This window comes from Onychomys torridus, chromosome 7 (assembly GCF_903995425.1).
Source record: "Onychomys torridus chromosome 7, mOncTor1.1, whole genome shotgun sequence".
Lineage (NCBI taxonomy): Eukaryota > Metazoa > Chordata > Mammalia > Rodentia > Cricetidae > Onychomys > Onychomys torridus.
The window spans coordinates 64,096,765-64,115,509 of record NC_050449.1 but is presented as its reverse complement, the minus strand read 5'-3'; the positions used below and the strand labels follow the sequence as shown (position 1 = coordinate 64,115,509).

Below are 18,745 nucleotides of genomic sequence, written 5' to 3'. Positions count from 1 at the left end.
TCTACAGAGCAAGATCCAGGAAAGGTGCAAAGCTACACAGAGAAACCCTGTCTCGAAAAACAAAAATACTTTCCTGGAACCAGCTGGCCTCATTTGTGCATAGAACTTGTCCTAAAATCCAGAAATGTCTGAGGCTGCATGAACTTTCAAGTGCTTGTCTTCAAAGTTCCAGCTAAGCTTTTTTGTCTGAAGGATGGGTGGGATGGGTGGGTGAGACAGGGTCTCTCTGTGCAGTCCAGGCTGGCCTTGATCAGGATCTTCCTGCTCCTATGTCTTGACTGCTGGGGTCACAAATGTGTGTCACCACGTGCAACTAAAATTCTAGGCATTCTGTATCAGTTCATTAGAGCACAGTTTGTGATGTTAGTTTTTCAGATGCCAAGTCACACAGTATTAGTTACTAATGATTCAAAATATCTTGAAGGCCATAGTCAATGAAATTAGAGAAACTTAAACTATAGTAAATATCCTTAAAAATTCTGTTTTCAACTGAGTGTGGTGGCGCACGCCTTTAACCCCTGTACTTGGGAGGCAGAAGCAGGTGAATCTCTGAGCATTAGAGGCCAGACTGGTCTACAGAGTGAATCCTGGGACAGCCAGAGCCAATAGACCCTGTCTCGAAAAGCAAAACAAAACTTCTCTTTTGAGGTTATCATTACATCAAGTAGCTTCTTAATACAGTTTACTAGTAGAAAATGAAAGCTGTGTCTAATGACTACCTCTGTCCCTTTATATTTACAATAAAGACCATGTAGTTCTACATGAGTTACATGGTCTCTGCAATTAAGTAACCTAAAGAAAATCTCATTTCTATATAAACAAACTTTTAGGGCCCAGGTAGAGAGCTCAGTCAGTAAACTGCTTGCCATGCAAATATGAGGTCCTGAGTTCAATCCCCCAGCATCCGTGTCAAAAGCCAGGTATGGTGGCTTTGCCTGTGATTACAGTATAGGGAAGACCAGGATCAATGAGAGACCTGATTCATAAAAACAGGGATGGCTACTCCAAGGTTGAGCTCTGGCCTCCATGAGCACCTACCTGCACATATACCCACCCGCACACATTGCATATGCATCCACACGCATCTGTACACAGAGGAACTGGACCACATTAGCTCAACTTGCAGTTATGGGGTCTATAATTTCTCTCTCTCTCAGCCTCGATTTCCAGTTCACCCATAAGGAGTTTGTTGTGAATCACTGAGTGTTCTCAGAAGCCCTTTTGAGATCCTTCCCATCCTGTCCACAGATTTCACATGGAGAGTAGCTCTGTAAATACTCTTGGCAATCTCCCAAGGTCTTCCAGGTCATTGCCTTGAGTCACTTAAGTTTTCCTTCACTGTCTTCATTACAAATCTGACCATGTCTTTGCTTCATCTCAGTTGTAAAGTTTTTTAAGTTGTGAAGTATGCAGTGGACAGTGTGTACCCTCCCCCCTCTCTCTCTATATGTACACACTTATGTATATAGACACACACATATATATGTGTGTTTGTGTGTGTATATATATGTGGTTTTTGTTCATTTGTAGAAACTTCTTTCCTTTATTTCAAGTGACTCAGTATTTCCATGTTTATTTTTGTTTTTACAATAAAATTTGGTAATTATTTGTATGTGTATGGGTGTTTGACCTGCATGTATGTCTGTGTACCATGTGTGTGCCTGCTGCCCACAGAGGCCAGAAGAGAGCATCAGATCCTATGGAACTGGAGTTACAGATGGTTATGAGCTACCATATTGGTGCTGGGAATTGAACCCAGGTCCCCTGGAAGAACAGCAAGTACTCTTAAACAATGAGCCATCACTCTAGCTCCATGTGTTTTGTTTTTTCTTCCTTCCTCCCTCCCTTCCTTCCTTTCTCCCTCCCTCCTTCTTCCCTCCCTCCCTCTCTCCCTCCTTCCTTTCTTTCTTCTTTTTTTTTTTTTTTTTTTAATTTGGTTTTTCAGGACAGGGTTTCTTTTTGTAACAGCCCTAGCTGTCCTGGAACTTGCTCTGTAGACCAGGCTGGCCTCAAACTCACAGAGATCCGCCTGCCTCTGCTTCCTGGGTGCTGGGATTAAAGGTGTGCACCACCACCACCAGGCTTAGCTCCATATTTTTATTAATAATTTTTTTGTTTTGTTTTGTTTTTTCGAGACAGGGTTTCTCTGTGTAGTTTTGGTGTGGGTCCTGGATCTTGCTCTATAGACCAGGCTGGCCTTGATCTGCCTGGCTCTGCCTCCCGAGTGCTGGGATTAAAGGCATGCACCACCACTGCCTGGCTTTATTAATAATTTTTAATTGTGATTTTTACAGTTATTCTGGGAAGGCATTCACATGTGGAGGTCAGAGAACAACCCTCAGAGAGCAGCAGCCCCCCTCCATGTGGGCTCCAGAGATGAAACTCCCATTACCAGGCTCAGTGGCAAATCCTGGACCCACACACACATTGAGCCATCTCACCTGCCCCAGTGCTCTATGTTTAGACAAAGATCCTAAAACTACTGCCTGAAATTAGACACAGAATTAGATACTTAGGACCCATGAACTCAGGCTAATGTGTTAAGCTTTATTTTGCTGCAGTTTCAAGAATGCAGATTAAGGGGGCTGGAGAGATGGCTCTGTGGTTAAGAGCACTGGCTGCTCTTCCAGAGGACCCTGGTTCAATTTCTAGCACCCACATGGCAGGTCACAACTGCCTATAACTCCAATTCCTGGGGATCTGGACTCTGCAGACACCGCACACACATGCTGCATAGATATACAAGCAGGCCAAACACCCATGCACGTCTAAAGAAAGAAAGAAAGAAAAGAAAGAGAAAGAAAGAAAGAAAGAAAGAAAGCAGAAAGCAATTGGATTTGGCCCAGAGTGTATATAGATAGTCCTCACCCTTCCACAGGTGATAACTTCAAGTAATTGTTCGAGATTTCAAATGATTTGGTGAAAATTACTGATTTACAGTATCTTAGAAGTAAAATTGACACTATAATCCAAAGCTCATTTCTCACTAGAGGTCAGTAAATACTGAGGGCTGTCTTTCTGTCAAAGAAAGACATTTTCTTTGTATTTTAGTGTTTTGGAAGGTACGCGAGTGTATATAAAAAGTATAATGAGTACAGTATGGACTACAACAGAAGGAATGGTTGCTGCTGGGTATTCAGAGAGGTGAGGGTACACTTCAGGGAGGAGGGCTTGGAAGATGACAGAGGCAGATGATTCATGGTGGGAGTATGGAGGAGAGGGGAGGGTACTTCCAGACCAAAGGATGGTGGGTGCAAAGATAGGTTGATAGGACATAACAGTGCATATCCAGCAGGTCTGGAGTCAGGGAAGGGCACAGCTTGAGTTCTCTTGGTTTGTTGAAGGAAAAACCCAGTTGAAAAAGGCAAAACCTCCTGGGGAAGAGTTTCTATGGAGACAAATGGTTAATGGTCACATGAATTAGCCTTGGGTAGGAGAAGGGATGCTCCTTCCACTCCAACAGGCAAGCTCACGTGACTGTACAAACAGAAGGTTGTTAATTTCAGGGAGCAAACCCAAGGCTGGTACTGGAATGCTACCATGTAGATTTTGTTTGCTTGTTTTGTCTTGAAAAAGTTACAAGAAGTTTAAGAAGAGCGCTGAAATCTGAACGGGGATGGAGGCAGGATGGCAAGACCGGACATGAAAAGACACTGGTGAATCTAGACAAGACCTGGAGGTGATGAGGGGTTATGAAAGGATTTTAGTCAGTTTATTGTTTCAGCTTTTGCTATACCCGGACAGTTATTTAGTGCAGAACGGATGGTGGGATGGGAGTTAGAGGAAAACCCAGAAAACCAGAGGGCAGCTATTGTAGTTCAGGTGTGAGCTCTTGCCTACCTTATCATCACCGTTACTGCTGCAGATACAAGCTGCATCACCTGACCTCCCAGCCTCAACCCTTTTCTGATCTGGACCTCCTGCTGTGGTTTGCCAACATCATCCCTGCCACTGGCCACTACTTCAGAGGCTATTCTGATGTGTGGGTTTTTTTTTTTTGTTTGTTTGTTTTTGTTTTTTTTTTTTTAGCTGAGGATTGAACCCAGGGCCTTGTGCTTGCTAGCTAGGCAAACGCTCTACCACTGAGCTAAATCCCCAATCCTGTTTTGTTTTTTGGAACAGTGTTTCTCTGTGTAGCCTTGATGTCCTGGAACTAGCTGGTCTGGAAATCAAAGATCTGCCTGTCTCTGCCTCTGAGGTGCTAGGATTAAAGGCATGAGGCAACATCCTCTGGCTATTCTGATGGAGTTTTGTTTGTTTTTTGAGACAGTGTTTATCTATATAACAGCCATGGCTGTCACAGACATACACCTGCCTCTGTCTCTGAGTGCTGGGATTGAAGGGGTGTGCAACACCGCCCGGTTTATTCTGATGTTTTTAATCTCCGTGTTCTAATCACTCTCTACCCAGTCACTTCCAAACTTTCTGCCTTGGTAAATGGCACTACCTTGTGTTTCATAGAGAAATCAAGGTCATTCAATGGGCAGGCTTTATTGACCCCCATAAGCAAACAAACAATTTCATTTACCCTATCACTTCTTCTCTTGTATTTCAGTAGAATGACTAATGTTATGCACCTGAGCACCCACTATTCTCCAGGGATTATTGGGTCCACTTTCACTTACCTTTTTTTTTTCTGCTTTTCTCCTTCAACATACCAAAAGGATTTAAATTCTTACTTTCTTTTGACTCTCTACCCTGCTAAATTTGTCCCTTTTTCATTCACTGTTAATTTAATGAAGCAGTACCAATTCTGGTATAACTAGTGTTCAATCCTTTGTGCACTAGGAATTCTCAGCTGAGATGCCGACATCTTAGTCCAGATGATTCTTTGCTGTGGGTAGTACCCTGCCCACTGTTCGGTGCTTAGCACCTCTTACTAGATATCAGTAGCTCTTCCCCAGTTGTGACAACCAAAACGATCACCCAATTTCATCAAATAATACCTAAGTGTCAAAACCACTTTGATCAAGCTATATCCCAAAATCAAGATAATTTATGAAAGTGGTCATGTTTACATAACTCTTTATTGTCGAACCAACAGGCATTTCATGAATCCTAGATCACACACTTGATTGTTCAAATTCCTTTTGACTTTACTGCCTGTATACCTTGAGTTCCCACCCCCAACACAGTCGTCTCTTTCTGGAATTTCTTTTCATTCCTTAGCTCTTTAAATAACAGACATTCCAGCATTCCAGGTGTTTGTTTCCTCTAACTTCTACTCTGGTTAACCTCACCAAAATTATTGCTTCAATTGTCAGATACAAATGCTAATGAATCCAAAGCTCCATCATTAGCTCAGCGGTCTCCTGAATTTCAGACCTATACACCCATCGACCAAATGGAATCAACCCTTTGGGTAGATGTTAGACACTTCCAAACCCTACTGGACCAGAACAGACAAGTCCTGCCTCTAACTTAAAGTCCTCAACCCAAGAAGCTGAGTTTTGTAAACATATCTTTCTTGCATGGCATGAGCATTCAACCATGTACCCATCACTGTAAACCCAGAAGAATGAGAGACTTCTTTATTCCTACATACCATTGGCCACCATCTTTCTTCTCATTTTTTTTAAAGATTTATTTATTTATTATGTGTACAGAAGAGGGTGCCAGATCTCATTACAGATGGTTGTGAGCCACCATGTGGGTGCTGGGAATTGAACTCAGGACCTCTGGAAGAGCAGTCAGTGCTCTTCACCTCTGAGCCATCTCTCCAGCCCTTTCTTCTCATTCTTATTTATTTATTTATTTATTTATTTGGTTGCAGATCCTGTTTATATCTATTCATAAAAATCCAAACTTTTGTCAGAGAATTCACCTTTTGTAAAATAGTGTGAATTATGCAATTAAAACACTCTAAGGCTGCAGACTTGGATTTTTATATGATTACTCAATTAATTAATTTTTCCCCCAGCCTGGTCACTGTTTCCCCTTCCTCTGTTATCTTCATCCAGTCCATTCCCCTACCCCATCCACTCCTTTTCCCTTCCCTTCAGAAAAGTGCAGGCCTCACATGTATATGAGTCAGCCACAGAATATCACATTGCAGCAAGACTAGGCACCTCCTCTCCTATTAAGACTGAACTAGGCAACCCAGTAGGAAGAAAGGGTCCCAAGAGCAGGCAACAGAGTCAGAGACAGCCCCTGCTCCCTCTGCCAGGAATCCTACAAGAAGACCAAGACACACAACTGCCACACGTGTGCAAAGGGCCCAGGTCAGTCCCATGCAAGTTCTCTGGTTGGTGGTTCAGTCTCTGTAAGCCCCTGTGAGCCCAGGTCAGTTGACTCTGTGTGTTTTCCCATGGTGTCCTTGGTTCCTCTAGGTCCCATAATCCTTCTTCTCCCAGTTCCACAGAGTTTCCTGAGGTCTGCCTATGTTTGGCTGTGCGTCTCTGCATCTGTTTCCATCAGTTGCTGGGTGAAGAAGCCTCTCTGATCTCTCTGATGACAATTGGGCTAGGCAACAATGATCACAGGTCCCTAGATCCGGCCTGGCCTCCAGTCAAAGACCTGGAGGTGTGGGCAGGGATAGGGGGGGGGGGATCCTCATCCTCACTTCTACCATCCTCATCCTTAGCACTGCTCTTGTCCTCTTCCCAGCCCACCCTCCGCTCAGTGCGTGGAATGTTCTCTCTAGTACTCAATCCTGATTAGCAGTGCTCAGATTATAAATTTTCCTTAATGGCTTTCCATCATTTTTTTCCCCTTGAGACAGGGTTTCTCTGTAGCTTTGGAGGCTGTCCTGGAACTCACTCTATAGCCAAGGCTGGCCTCGAACTCAACAGAGATGCCCATATCTCTGCCTCCCGAGTGCTGGGATTACAGGGGTGCGCCACCACCACCCGGCTTTCCATCATTTTAAGAAAAAACTATTTTAAACACATTGGAAAAAAATTTCAAATGTCCTCAATCCACTTCTCTTCATTCTTCCCCCTCACCTTTTGGTTACTCCCCAGTAAGTCAGCAGATCCTGGGAGTAAGTTGCCTTGGTGCTGTTCCAGGCACAGAATTCTCAGTCTTAGTGCACTCTCTGCCCAGAGCTCTCTATTCACTTCATTTAGCCACCTTTCTCATGTTGTCAAACTTGGTTTAACCCTTACTTCCTCCAGGTTTCTCTGTCATGTTCTCTCTTCCTGTTCTCACACCACGGTAGTGCTCTCTGAGCACTTCCTCTCACTTTAAGTATCGATCAAGGACTTCCATCCTGGATCCCACAAAAACACTGCAAGTAGGGGAGTGGTGATGTATTTAGTACTTGCAGTACCTGGCGTACAGCAAGTGCTGGGTCCATGTCCATTAAACAAACGTCAGAGATAATAGAAGTTTAGACATGTGAGAAAGATGCAGAGGGCAAGGGTGGGTTGGAAATGTGTCAGAGGCAGAATTGGAAGGATTTGTTGCTCACTCAATTAGAGGTAGGAAGTAAGGAAGACAGTTAGCAGCCAAAAATGAACTTCAGGTTTCTATTTGGTGCTGTTGACAGACAGGAGAGGATGAGATAGTTGGAGAGCAGATACAATAAATATGTATATTTGCTCATTTGGGATATGATGTCTATGAGATGCCTGTGTCCAAAAAATGTAATTGTGAGACAAAATTTACCTTTTGAGTTACTGGAAGTGATAGTAAAGAGGTCTGTTTGTTTTTTAAAGCAAGTGAATAAAATTTAATAGTGTATTTTATTTTCTTTCTTTCATTTTTTCCAAAGACAGGGTTTCTCAGTGTAGTAGAACTCACTCTATAGACCAGGCTGGCCTCAAAATCAGAGATCCACCTGCCTGTGCCTCCAAGTCCTGGAATTAAAGGTGTGCATCACCACCACCTGACTAATAGTGTATTTTCTTTAACCCAGTATCTTAGGGTTTCTTTTGTTGTGAAGAGACACCATGACCACAACAACTCTTATAAAGGAAAAACATTTAATTTGGGTGGTCTACATTTTCAGAGGTTTAGTCCATTATCATCATGGTGTGACATGGTAGTGTTCAAGTAGACATGATGCTAGAGAAGTAGCTGAAAGTCCCATAACTTTGACTTGAAGGCAACAGGAAGTGGTCTGTCTTACTAGGCATAGTTTGAGCATATACGAGACTTCAAAGCCCGCCTCTACAGTGACACACTTCCTCCAACAAGATCACACCTGGTCCAACAAGGCCACACCTCCCATTAGTGCCACTCCCTCTGGGGGGAGCATTTTCTTTCAAACCACCACACACAGAGTTTCTCCATTGTGATAATACATTAGGCCCAGGATGGGGATGTGGTTCAGTGGTAGCATACATGAGGCCCTCCGTTTGATCCCAAGCATCACAAAAAGAAAACAAGCAAACAAACGAAGCAACAGTTTTGGTACAGAGAATTGTTGAAGGCTGTCCTGTGCAGATAGGTAGTATTGGCTGTGCCCCTCCTTTATGTTTAATGGATGGCCACCCTCTTTGTGTTAGGATGCAAGTATCTCCAGATGTTGTTGGCAAGTGGGAAGGAATCATCCCATCTGTATCTTGGCAAGTGTGTATTTCTGTGATGTATAGCCAGAATTCCCTGGCTATTTAATAGTGTGTTGGACTTGATTTCAGAATCAATTCACCTGAGTACTGAGCAGTTCTGATTTTTATTCAATATCTTGTATGATTTGAGAATCATTTGTTGTGAAAAACACCACAGACCATCTCGGTATTCCTTATTTTAGCCCAACGAAGTAAAAACTTTAACATACAATCACTAGTAAAAAGTACTGGGCTTTTCACATTTTTGAACTGTAGTACTGAAAGTTGATGTAGCTAATACAAACTCAAAGTGCTTTATTTTAAGTGTTCAAGAGCTGTGGCAAGTGTCTCTACCCTATTAAAGAATACAGGTCAAAAGCTTTAGGAAATAAAAAAGGAGGGGATGGAAATACTCTACTTTTAGAGAGAAGCAATTAGGGGGACTAAGGAAATCCAGATTCAATGCTCTTTCATTTTTCCTCGTTTATAATTTAAAAATATCTTCACTGAATATGGAAACATGAGTGAATAAAATAATTGGCGAGCCAGTGTATAAGGAAGGAATTAATGCTGAACACTTAATTGGTTATATATGGAACTTTATATAAATTGTCATATTTGACCTCACAAGATCGTTTTTAAAGTATATAAGGTTATCCTGGTTTATGAAAAAGGAAACTGAGTTTTTTGGTTTTTTTTTCTTGGTGTTTCTCGAGACAGGGTTTTTCTGTGTAGTTTTGGTGCCTGTCCTAGATCTTGCTCTATAGACCAGGCTGGCCTCGAACTCACAGGGACCCGCCAGTCTCTGCTTCCTGAATGCTGGGATTAAAGGCGTGCTCCACCACCGCCCGGCAGAAACTGAGATTTAAAAGGTGTTAATAAATCAGCTTTCTGACAGGAAGTCTGTCTGATTGACTGCAGACCCACACTGTCTTTACATCTTGACCTCCTAGGGCACACAATGAAACATTTCAACCTTCTTGTTTTGTGAGGTCATTAAGAAGGCTTCTGAGATTGTATAGCCAGAGCTCCCAGGCTATCTAAATACCACGCTTGAACTGATTCTGGAAACAATTCCCTTGAACAGCGAGATGTGATCTCTGGTTTGGGTGTCATTTGCTGGGAAAGACCCCCCACGTTTTCGCTTCAAGAGCACACTGCAAGTGCAGTCAGTAAGCCGTCGTTGTAATTTTTAGGAGAGAAAAAGTAACCAGGATGTAGGCAGAATTGAGTCCGAAATCACCGAAGGGAATGAACCCAACAAGCTTGTTTTTAACGTCGCTCCACAGGGCCAACAGTCGGTGAGAGCCAGCGCAAAGGGGAAAGGCTGGGGACGCAGGGTGGGCGGACCCGGTAGCCGCAGGTCCGCGCAGGCGCAGACACACCGACGTGAGAGGGCGTGAAGGTCCGGCGCGCTTGCTTTCCGAACTGTCGTAAAAGGCCCCCGGTGTCGCGCTCGCGCAGTCGGGGAGGGCCGGGCCAGGCTGCGGCGGCGGCGGCGATGGTGGCGGGGTGCCGGGACTGCGCGGCGTAGACACGCCGGCCGTTCAGGGTCGCAAGCGCGCGTGGGCCGCGATCGGGCGTTCCGAGCCGGGTTGGGTCGAGCCGGGCTCAGCGTGCGCACGCTCGGCCGCGGCGTTGACAGACGCCCTCCTGAGGAGAGCCACCCGGCCCGCCTCAGCCTCGCCTCGCCTGGCCGGGTGCTATTTGCCGGCCCGCGCCAGCGAGCCCCGGACCTGGCCGCACGGGGACTGCGGACTCGGGTGAGGGCGCCGGCGGAAGGGGGGTGCGGGGGAAGGGAGCGGCGCGGCGGCGCTTGCGCGCTGCGGGGGAGGGGCCGAGCTGTGGGGAGAAAGAGGAAGGGCCGCGGCCGGCGGCCGGGGTCGGCGGCAGGGGGATGACCGCGGGTCCCGGGCGGCGCGGAGCGGCTCATTGTGTCCGGGCGAGAGTCCGTCCGCGGACACACCCACAGCCTCCTGCGAGGGAGTGGGTGAGGGGATCGCGCCCTGTCGCCGCTGCTCGCCGGCAGGACGGGGGCTGAAGGCCGAGGCGTGGGGGTGACAATGGAGTGAAGAAGGTGTAACCCCGGGCCGAAGCCGGGAGCCGCCCGGTGCGGGCGAGCACGCGCAGTCCGTGGAGCAGAAGACAGACGCGTCTGATATTGTGTGGAGTTGGCTGGTTAGTCATTTAAAAAAAAAAAAAAAAGATGTTTTCTTTATCCTGCCTAGATAATTGATCGGAGTCAGCAGCGGTGCGGTGGATGCATCGGTTTTTGTACTGAGAAATAGAGGTTTGTCACCACACTTCTAGATTATAGGGCTTTATAGATAGTGTCTTAAAGCTTTAAGTGTGAGTTTTAGCATTAAAAAAAAAAAAAAAACCCCAAAACAAAACAAAAACAAAAAACCCAGGAAGTTAGAGCGTCTTCATTTAATTTGCTCTTGTCTGTAGTGTGGGGTGACTCCATTGTATTGAGAGCTTTCCTGTTCCTTGATTTATGTACAGAGTGAGTTTGGAACTCCTGAGTAGTGGCGAGCCAACTGACAGAGACTTCATTGTAAGAGTTCTGATAGCTCTTGAACCTATCTTGAACCAAACTTCGTTCCATTTGGTAGTTTAATCTAATTTTCTTGTTTTTGGCACCTCTTTAATCAAAAAGAACAGAATGGGGGGTTAAAATGAACCGAAGTACCATCTTGCCTGTTTGTGTTTGGAAAAGCTATTATGTGATTTTGAGTTTACGTAGACGTTCTTTTCATAATTCAGATTTTACTTAGCTTTATTAGAATAGGGATCTACATTTAAAAAAAAAAAATCATTCGTATGGGTGTAAGTCAGTGTGTGGGTCTGCAGGTGAGTGCAGGTGCCTGTGGAGGCCAGAAGAGGATCTAGTATTCTGGAGCTGGAGTTAAAGGAGGTTTTTCACTGCCCTGTGTAGGTGCTGGGACCCCCAAGTTGGGTCCTCTGCAAGAATAGTAGAATAGTAAGTGCTCTTGACTCCAAACCGCTTCTTTCAGCTCCGCATCTGTAATTTGATAGTTTGTTACTATGCGGTTTTGTTTTTGCTTTTTCTTTTAGTTTATGAAGAAACTAGTAACTGTAGTATTTTGTTACATTGTGACACAGGTTATAAGGAAGCTCTTTTACTCTAAAGAGAAACAAGTTATTTAGCTTTACTTTTGTAGCAGGAGTGCTTGGCATGATGGGCCAAGCCGTGTGTGTTAGCCGCGTGTGTGTGTGTGTGTGTGTGTGTGTGTGTGTGTGTGTGTGTGTGTGTGTGTGTGTGTGTGTCTTTGAGTTCAAGGCTGGCCGGGCCAAGCCGTGTGTGTGTGTGTGTGTGTGTGTGTGTGTGTGTGTGTGTGTGTGTGTGTGGTGTCTCTGTGAGTTCAAGGCTGGCCGGGTCTACATAGTGAGTTCTAGGTGTAGAAAGGTCTTTACTTAAACACTTGCTCCAAATATATGTACTACTTTTGCTACTCTCTCTCTCTTTTTTCTTTTCCTCTCTTTCTTTTTTGGAGCTGAGGATCGAACCCAGGGCCTTGTGCTTGCTAGGCAAGCGCTCTACCACTGAGCTAATTCTCCAACCCCTACTTTTGCTACTCTCTTAGAGTTTAACCATGGACAAAATAGTTCATTGTGTCCTGCTTGCTTGTCACCTAAGATTCTCAGTAGTATTTGAAAAACTTAGGATATTTGTGAATTGGGGAATATTAGCAAGAATAGTCTTTTCTTGATAGTCAGGGCTGGGCATCATATGTGTGCGGTTCCTTTTGTTGTTTCTCCCCATTGGTCTCTGTTGGTCACTTGTATCTCAGATGTTTCACTAGAACTAGTTGGCCCTCAGCTCCTAGACTCAGGGACCTTCCTGCTTCGGCCTCTGGAGGAGCTGGGACTGCAGGTTTCTAGACTTGGGTCTAGAATTTGTGTTTAACGAAAGCTATGATAAATTATTATTATTATTATTTTGGTTTTAAGAGACAAAAGTTTCTCTGTGTAGTTTTAGTGCCTGTCCTGGATCTCACTCTGTAGCCCAGGCTGGCCTTGAACTCACAGAGATCCGCCTGGCTCTGCTTCCCGAGTGCTGGGATAAAAGGTGTGTGCCACCACTGCCTGGCTAAAAATAGTTTCTTTTAATGAGGAATGTATGCTAGTTGAGATTATGTTCAGCAAGTTTCGCTTTGGAGCTCCATGTTTGTGAGAAATTGAGACACGCTTCTGGTTTTTGAAGAGATCAGCAGTTTACTTTGTATGAAGCAAAGGAACAGTAAGTTAGTCAGCAGGTACACCTGTTTATGCATTTTTTTCTTTCAAGTTGAAAATATGGAATAAAAACTCATTGCATCAAAACATTTAGAGTGTTCAGTGTTTGTTTTATGCCATGGTAAGGAGGCTTTGGTATTATGCTTTAGTGATGGCTTAGTTGTATGTACTTCTTCTTTGACCCTGACCTGGTGGGCTGGGACTTCAATAGGTGAAATATGACTGACAGTACAAAAAAAATACTAATTAAGATTTGTTAGAGCATTCTGGGAATCACAGTATCTTTAAAAAAAATCAAGGTCTAGAGACAGTAGATACGAGTTTTAGGTGTAGCGTGGTGGTTGTACATTGGATCTGTAAGTGTATTATTAACCTTTTCTGGGCTTATAGCTTGCTGAGTTAGTAAAATGATTCTAACAGTGATAAATGTTGTTCATTTCTGGCCTCTGTTTTTTTTTTTTTTTTTTTTTGTTGTTGTTGTTGTGTGTGTGCCTGCCACATTTAATGGCTTCTATTTTTAGTTCTTTTGTTATACACTGTTGGATTCCACAGATATTAAAAAAGAAATGCTCTATGGAGAGTATAATGCTGTCATGATGCATGTATGCAAATGAAACACATATATATGTATTAACCCATGATGAAGCTATATTTGTTCCAGATAGTAAGTAGATAGTGCTGTTCATTGGAGAAATTACTCAAGTGTTTTGTTGTTTGTTTTGTGTTTTCCGAAGATTGGGGGCCTACTATAACCTGGTTCTCATATATTCTTGAGTTATGGTGAACTCCTGCTTCAGTCTCCAAAATGTTGGAGATTACAAGTATGAGCTGCTATGTTCAGCTTTACCAATCTTTTACAATTTTCAGGAAGTTCTAATATGAATGCTCCCTCTTTTTTTTTTTTTTTGGAGACCAGGCTCTCAGGTATCTCAGGCTGACCTTGAACTCATTGTAAAGCCAAAGAGTATCTTGAATCTCTTTCTCTCTGTCTTTTTTGTTTTTCAAGACAGGGTTTCTCTGTGTAGCCCTGGCTGTCCTGGAACTCACCCTGTAGATCAGGCTATCCTTGATCTGCCTGCCTCTGCTTCCTTAATGCTGGGATAAAAGATGGGCACCTCCATCACCCAGCTAGTCACTTAATTTCTGATTCTCTTGCTTCTACCTTCTAGGTGTTGGATATTAGGAGCTACTCCATTGTTTATAAAAATGGGACTTTAAATTACTTCTGATAACATCTTTTTCTTTTTGGTTATTTTTGTTTTTTTGAGACAGGTTCTTACTATGTAGCCTTGGCTAGCCTGGAACTTGCTAGGGTACCAGACTTTGAATTCATTAGAGATTCACCTGCCTCTGCCTGGAGAGTGCTGAGATTAAAGGCATATGCCATCACACCTGGCTTAATGTCATTTTAAAAACAGTCCTGAGAACTTGGCATGGTGGTGCATGCCTTCAATCCCAGCACTCAGGAGGCATAGGCAGGTGAGTCTGAGGCCAATGTGGTCTTCATAGTGGATTCTAGGGCAGCTGGGATTATCTAGAGAGACCTTCTCTTAAAAAAGTGGGGGAGAGGAGACAAAACAAAACAAAAAACAAGCTGGGTGGTGGCACATGCTTTTAATAAAAACAAACAAAAGTCCCAGGTAACTTATTTTTCTTTCAGAAATGTGTGATTATTGTTCAGCAAAGTTCTGAATTCTATTTGACTGTCTTGTACTTTATTCTCTCTCTTTCTTGTATCTCCCAGGTGGCTGCCCAGGTTTCTACAGGTACTCAGAAATTGTCATCAGATGAAAAGCAAGTTACCAATGATAGAAACTCATAGCAGAGCTGGTATTTTACACAGAGGCTGTACATTACGATTTTCTCAACAAGTGTGTATTGATTGTCCCATGCTGTAGCACTGTCACTGATTGGTCTGCAAGGATGAAGGCAGTGCCTTTGTGAAGTCAGACATTCTGTTGAGTGGCACTCATAACGAGGATAGGTAGTGGTGAATGCCTTGAAGAAAATAAGACCATGTAGTAGACTATGAGTGGCATTGGGGTTCTTGTATGAGTCAAAAGGTGGCGAAACCACTTTTTAGAGAAAATCTCAGGTGAGATAAAGACATTATTATGTTTACTTATGTAGGAACATGTCTATAGATTGTAGAGGTAGAGACTGAAGAATAAATGAGAAAAGGGATGGAGATTTAGCTTAGGGGTCCAGTGTTTGCCTAAACTTTTCAAGGCCCTGAGTCGCACTGAGAAAAAGGGGGCTGACATGGGTAGTTCAGTAGTAGAATTCTCATCTGTCTTGTATCTGTACATGTGTATTACATGTTCATGTGTATATGGAGGCCAGAGGACAACCTTGAGTGTTGGTCCTCAGATACTGTATTGTAGATGTAATTCTAAATAGTTTTATTAAATAAGAAACACAGAGCCAAATGTAGAGTTAAAAGCCCAAGAAAGAGGTCAGAGCAGCTGCCAAGAGCTAAGACCACCTTCTTATCCCTCGCTGTCATCCTTCCCCTGAGAAAGAGACCAACTTCCTGTGTGTGTCTTTTTATTGACTTTTTCTTCTGCCTTGAGAAGGTAAACACAACCACATGACCTCCTCATCACTGCCTGTCTATACAAACCTCCAGGTCTCTATGGTTGGTATTGAGATTAAAGGCCTGTGTCTCCATGCTGGCTGTATCCTTGAACACACAGAGATCTGCCTGTCATGTGATTGGGATTAAGGTTGTGTACTACCACTGCCAGACTTCTGCTAAATGGCTTGCTGTTAGCTCTGACCCCCAGGCACTTTTATTTATTAATATACAAATAAAATCACATTTCAGCACAAATAAAATATCACCATACTGTATTACTCAGGGTTCTCAAGAGGAACAGAACTTATTGAAGGATCTATTTAATATAGAAAGGGGATGTGTTAGAGTTGCTTACAAGCTGTGGTCCAGCTAGTCTAACAATGGATGTCTACCAATGGAAAGTCCAAGAATCAGTTTGTTCAGTCCATGAGGCTGGATGTCTCAGACCATACTGATGTACGAAGACATCATTATACTGGATGTCTTCAGTATATGCTGGAATCCAGAAGTAGGCTCTCATTTTAGAAGTAGGCTCTTATGCCAGTGAAGGAATAAACTTGCCAGCAAGAATGAGGTCAAGCAGGCAAAGAACAAAAGCTTCCTTTTTCCATGACCTTATATAGGCTGCCACCAGAAGGTGTGGACCAGATTAAAAGTGGATCTTCCCAATTCAAAAGATCTGGATTAAATGTAGGCCTTCCCACTTCAAATGATTTGATTTAAGGACAATCTCTCACAGGTGTACCCAGATGCATGGGTTTTGCAGATATAGTGAAATTGACAACCAAGAATAGCTGTAACATTTGCTGTCCACCTTGGTTTTTCTAGGGTTCGGGTGGAGGTAGAGGTAGGGAACAGGGTCTGTCATTGGCTTATCATTCAGTAGGTTAGACTGGCTGTTACAAGAGCTTCAGGGACACACCTGTCTTCTCTCCCCAGCACAGTCTTACTAGGGAGTGTCCACATTATAGGCAGTTCCTGTAACCTCTTGGTATATTTCACAGCTGTTCTACCAACTGTCCATGGTTATTTTTTTTTTTATTATTATTTATCTTAATTTTTTTGTTTTGTTTTGAGATAAGGTCTTACTATGTAGACTTGGGTGGCCTGTCACTCACTATGTAGATCAGGCTGGCCTTGAACTTAGAGAGAACTACTGCCTCCCAGTGCTGGGATTAAAGGTTGTGGCACCAGGCCCAGCCTTGTTTTTTAAGATTTACCTGTTTTTTCCAAGCAATATTTTGAATTTATTTTTGAACCAACCAACTACTGTCTGAACATGGTTTTAAAAAATCAATTTCAAAAGCCTAAAAGTTTTATAAAAAAGAGTGTCCCAAGTCACTCACCAATATCTTAGTTCCACTGCTTAAAAAACCCTTTCTGTCTCATCAGTGAACTTTTCTGGGACTGGTGAGATGGCTCCATGGGTACAAGTACATGCTGTACAAGCTCCACCACCTGAACCCATCCTTGGACCCATTGGAGGAGAGAACCAGTTCCTGAAAGTTGTTTTTTGACCTTCATGCAGGTGCTAAGGCATATGTGTACTCTATATACATCATACACCCCCATCAATAGAATCAATAAGTATTTTTCTAGGTTTAAATCTTAGCTCTGCAGGGGAAGAAATAGAAGAATATATATATGGAGAGAGACAGAGATAGAGAGAGACAGAGACGGGGTCTCTCTCTATAGCCCTGGCTAGCTTGGAACTAACTATGTAAACTAGGTTGTCCTTGAATTTATAGAGATCCACCTGCCTCTGTCTCTTAAGTATTGGGATTAAAGACTTGCACCATCATACCTGGCCCTGCGCTTACAGTTGTCTATGTGTCTAGAAAGTAGCTCAAAGTGTGTGAGGAGTTGAGTGTACTTCAAAATGTCTGCCAGGTTGAAGCTATTTTACAGTGGTAATAAGTTTTTATTTGTTGTATTAATAATGTCATCAGTAGTTGACATTTGCAGTGATTGTACAAAAGAGCACCTGCATAAGTCATAACGGTGGGCAGCTGCTCTAGCCGCCACTGAATTTACCATGAGGATAGTGGGCAACTGCACTAGCCATCACTGTACTCACAGTGACAGCATTGGACAACACCATAGCTATCATTGTACTCATAATGACTGTTCATACACAGTAAAAATGCTATTGCACTTAAAAGCACATTTATTTATTCATTGGTTTTTTGAGACAGGGTTTCTCTGTGTAGCTTTGCGCCTTCCCTGGAACTCACTCTGTAGCCCAGGCTGGCCTTGAACTCACAAAGATCCGCCTGCCTCTGCCTCCTCGAGTGCTAGAATTAAAGGTGTGCGCCACTACCACCCAGCTAAAAATATTAAAAAAAAATTTTTAAAGATAACTTTTTTATTTTATGTGTATGAGTGCTTTGCCTGCGCGTGTGGTTGTGTAGTATGTGTTTGCCTGGTACCCACAGAAGAGGGCATCAGGTTGTGAGCAGCTATGAGGGTAGTAGGAATTGAATCAGGTCCCTTAGAAGAGCAGAAAGTGTTTTTAACCACTGAGTCTTCTCTCTGGCACCTTAATATTCTACCCGGTGTAGGTGTAGTAGTGCACACTTTTAATCTCAGTACATGGGAGGCTGAGGCAGGTGGATCTCTGCCAGTTCAAGGTCAGCTTGGTCAACAGATGAGTTCCAGGACAGCCAGAGCTGCATAGTGAGACCCAGTTGTTTTGAAAACCCTGCCCCCATCTATATTCTTTGTGAGTAGTCAGAATTAGTAATTGTTAAATTTACTTTGAATATATCCATTGTGTAATATCCTATGTGATGAGGCTGAGCATGGTGGTGTATACTTATGGAATGCCAATTTTCAAGAGACTGAGACAGTGTGCTTATGAGTTAAGGCCAGCCTGGACTACAGGGGATTCTAGTCAGATCTGGGCTGTAATGAAAAACTATCTCAAAAAAAGTAGTCTGGGGATAAAGCTCAGTTAATAGAGTGATTGATTGCCTAGGATGCCTGATAACCTGGGGTTCAATTCCAGCACCCGGTTGTCATGGTGAAACATAACCTCTTGGGAAGTAAAGGTAATAAGAACAGAAGTTCAAGGTTATCACTACATATCAAGTTTGAGGTCATTGTGGTGTACATGAAACTCTTGTCTTAAAAAAGAAAAACAAAAAACAACAGCAAAAAAAAAAAAAAAAAAAAAAAGTTCCGTAAGACTTCATGTGATGAAATAGGAAGGATGTTAGGTTGGGTCACACTTCTGCATACTGAAATGTGGCACTTGTCTGGAGGAAAAGAACATGTATGATTAATAAATAAAATGAACATGTCATTTCAGGAACAACTGAACAGCTCACTCAGCTTTTAACCTTATAAAACTTAGCCTTCCTTATGAGCTTGGCAGTTTCTCAGGATTTTGCTGAGAGGTCATGATAGTCACAAG

The 18,745-nt window shown here is 43.2% G+C and overlaps 1 protein-coding gene across 6 annotated transcripts in view; it reads left to right on the top strand.

Moving 5' to 3' along the window:
* The first annotated feature begins 9,945 nt into the window (after window positions 1–9,945).
* The window catches only part of Rnf111 (ring finger protein 111), a 79,012-nt gene continuing 70,212 nt past the window's right edge, over window positions 9,946–18,745 (top strand). For 3 of the 6 annotated variants that reach the window (XM_036192747.1, XM_036192744.1, XM_036192745.1), the window contains exon 1: window positions 9,946–10,255. The gene's annotated coding sequence lies outside the window, so the exon portion shown is untranslated. Of the gene's footprint in view, window positions 10,256–10,376; window positions 10,671–18,745 lie in introns of those variants that run through there. The other 3 variants (XM_036192749.1, XM_036192748.1, XM_036192746.1) reach the window with 2 other exon arrangements.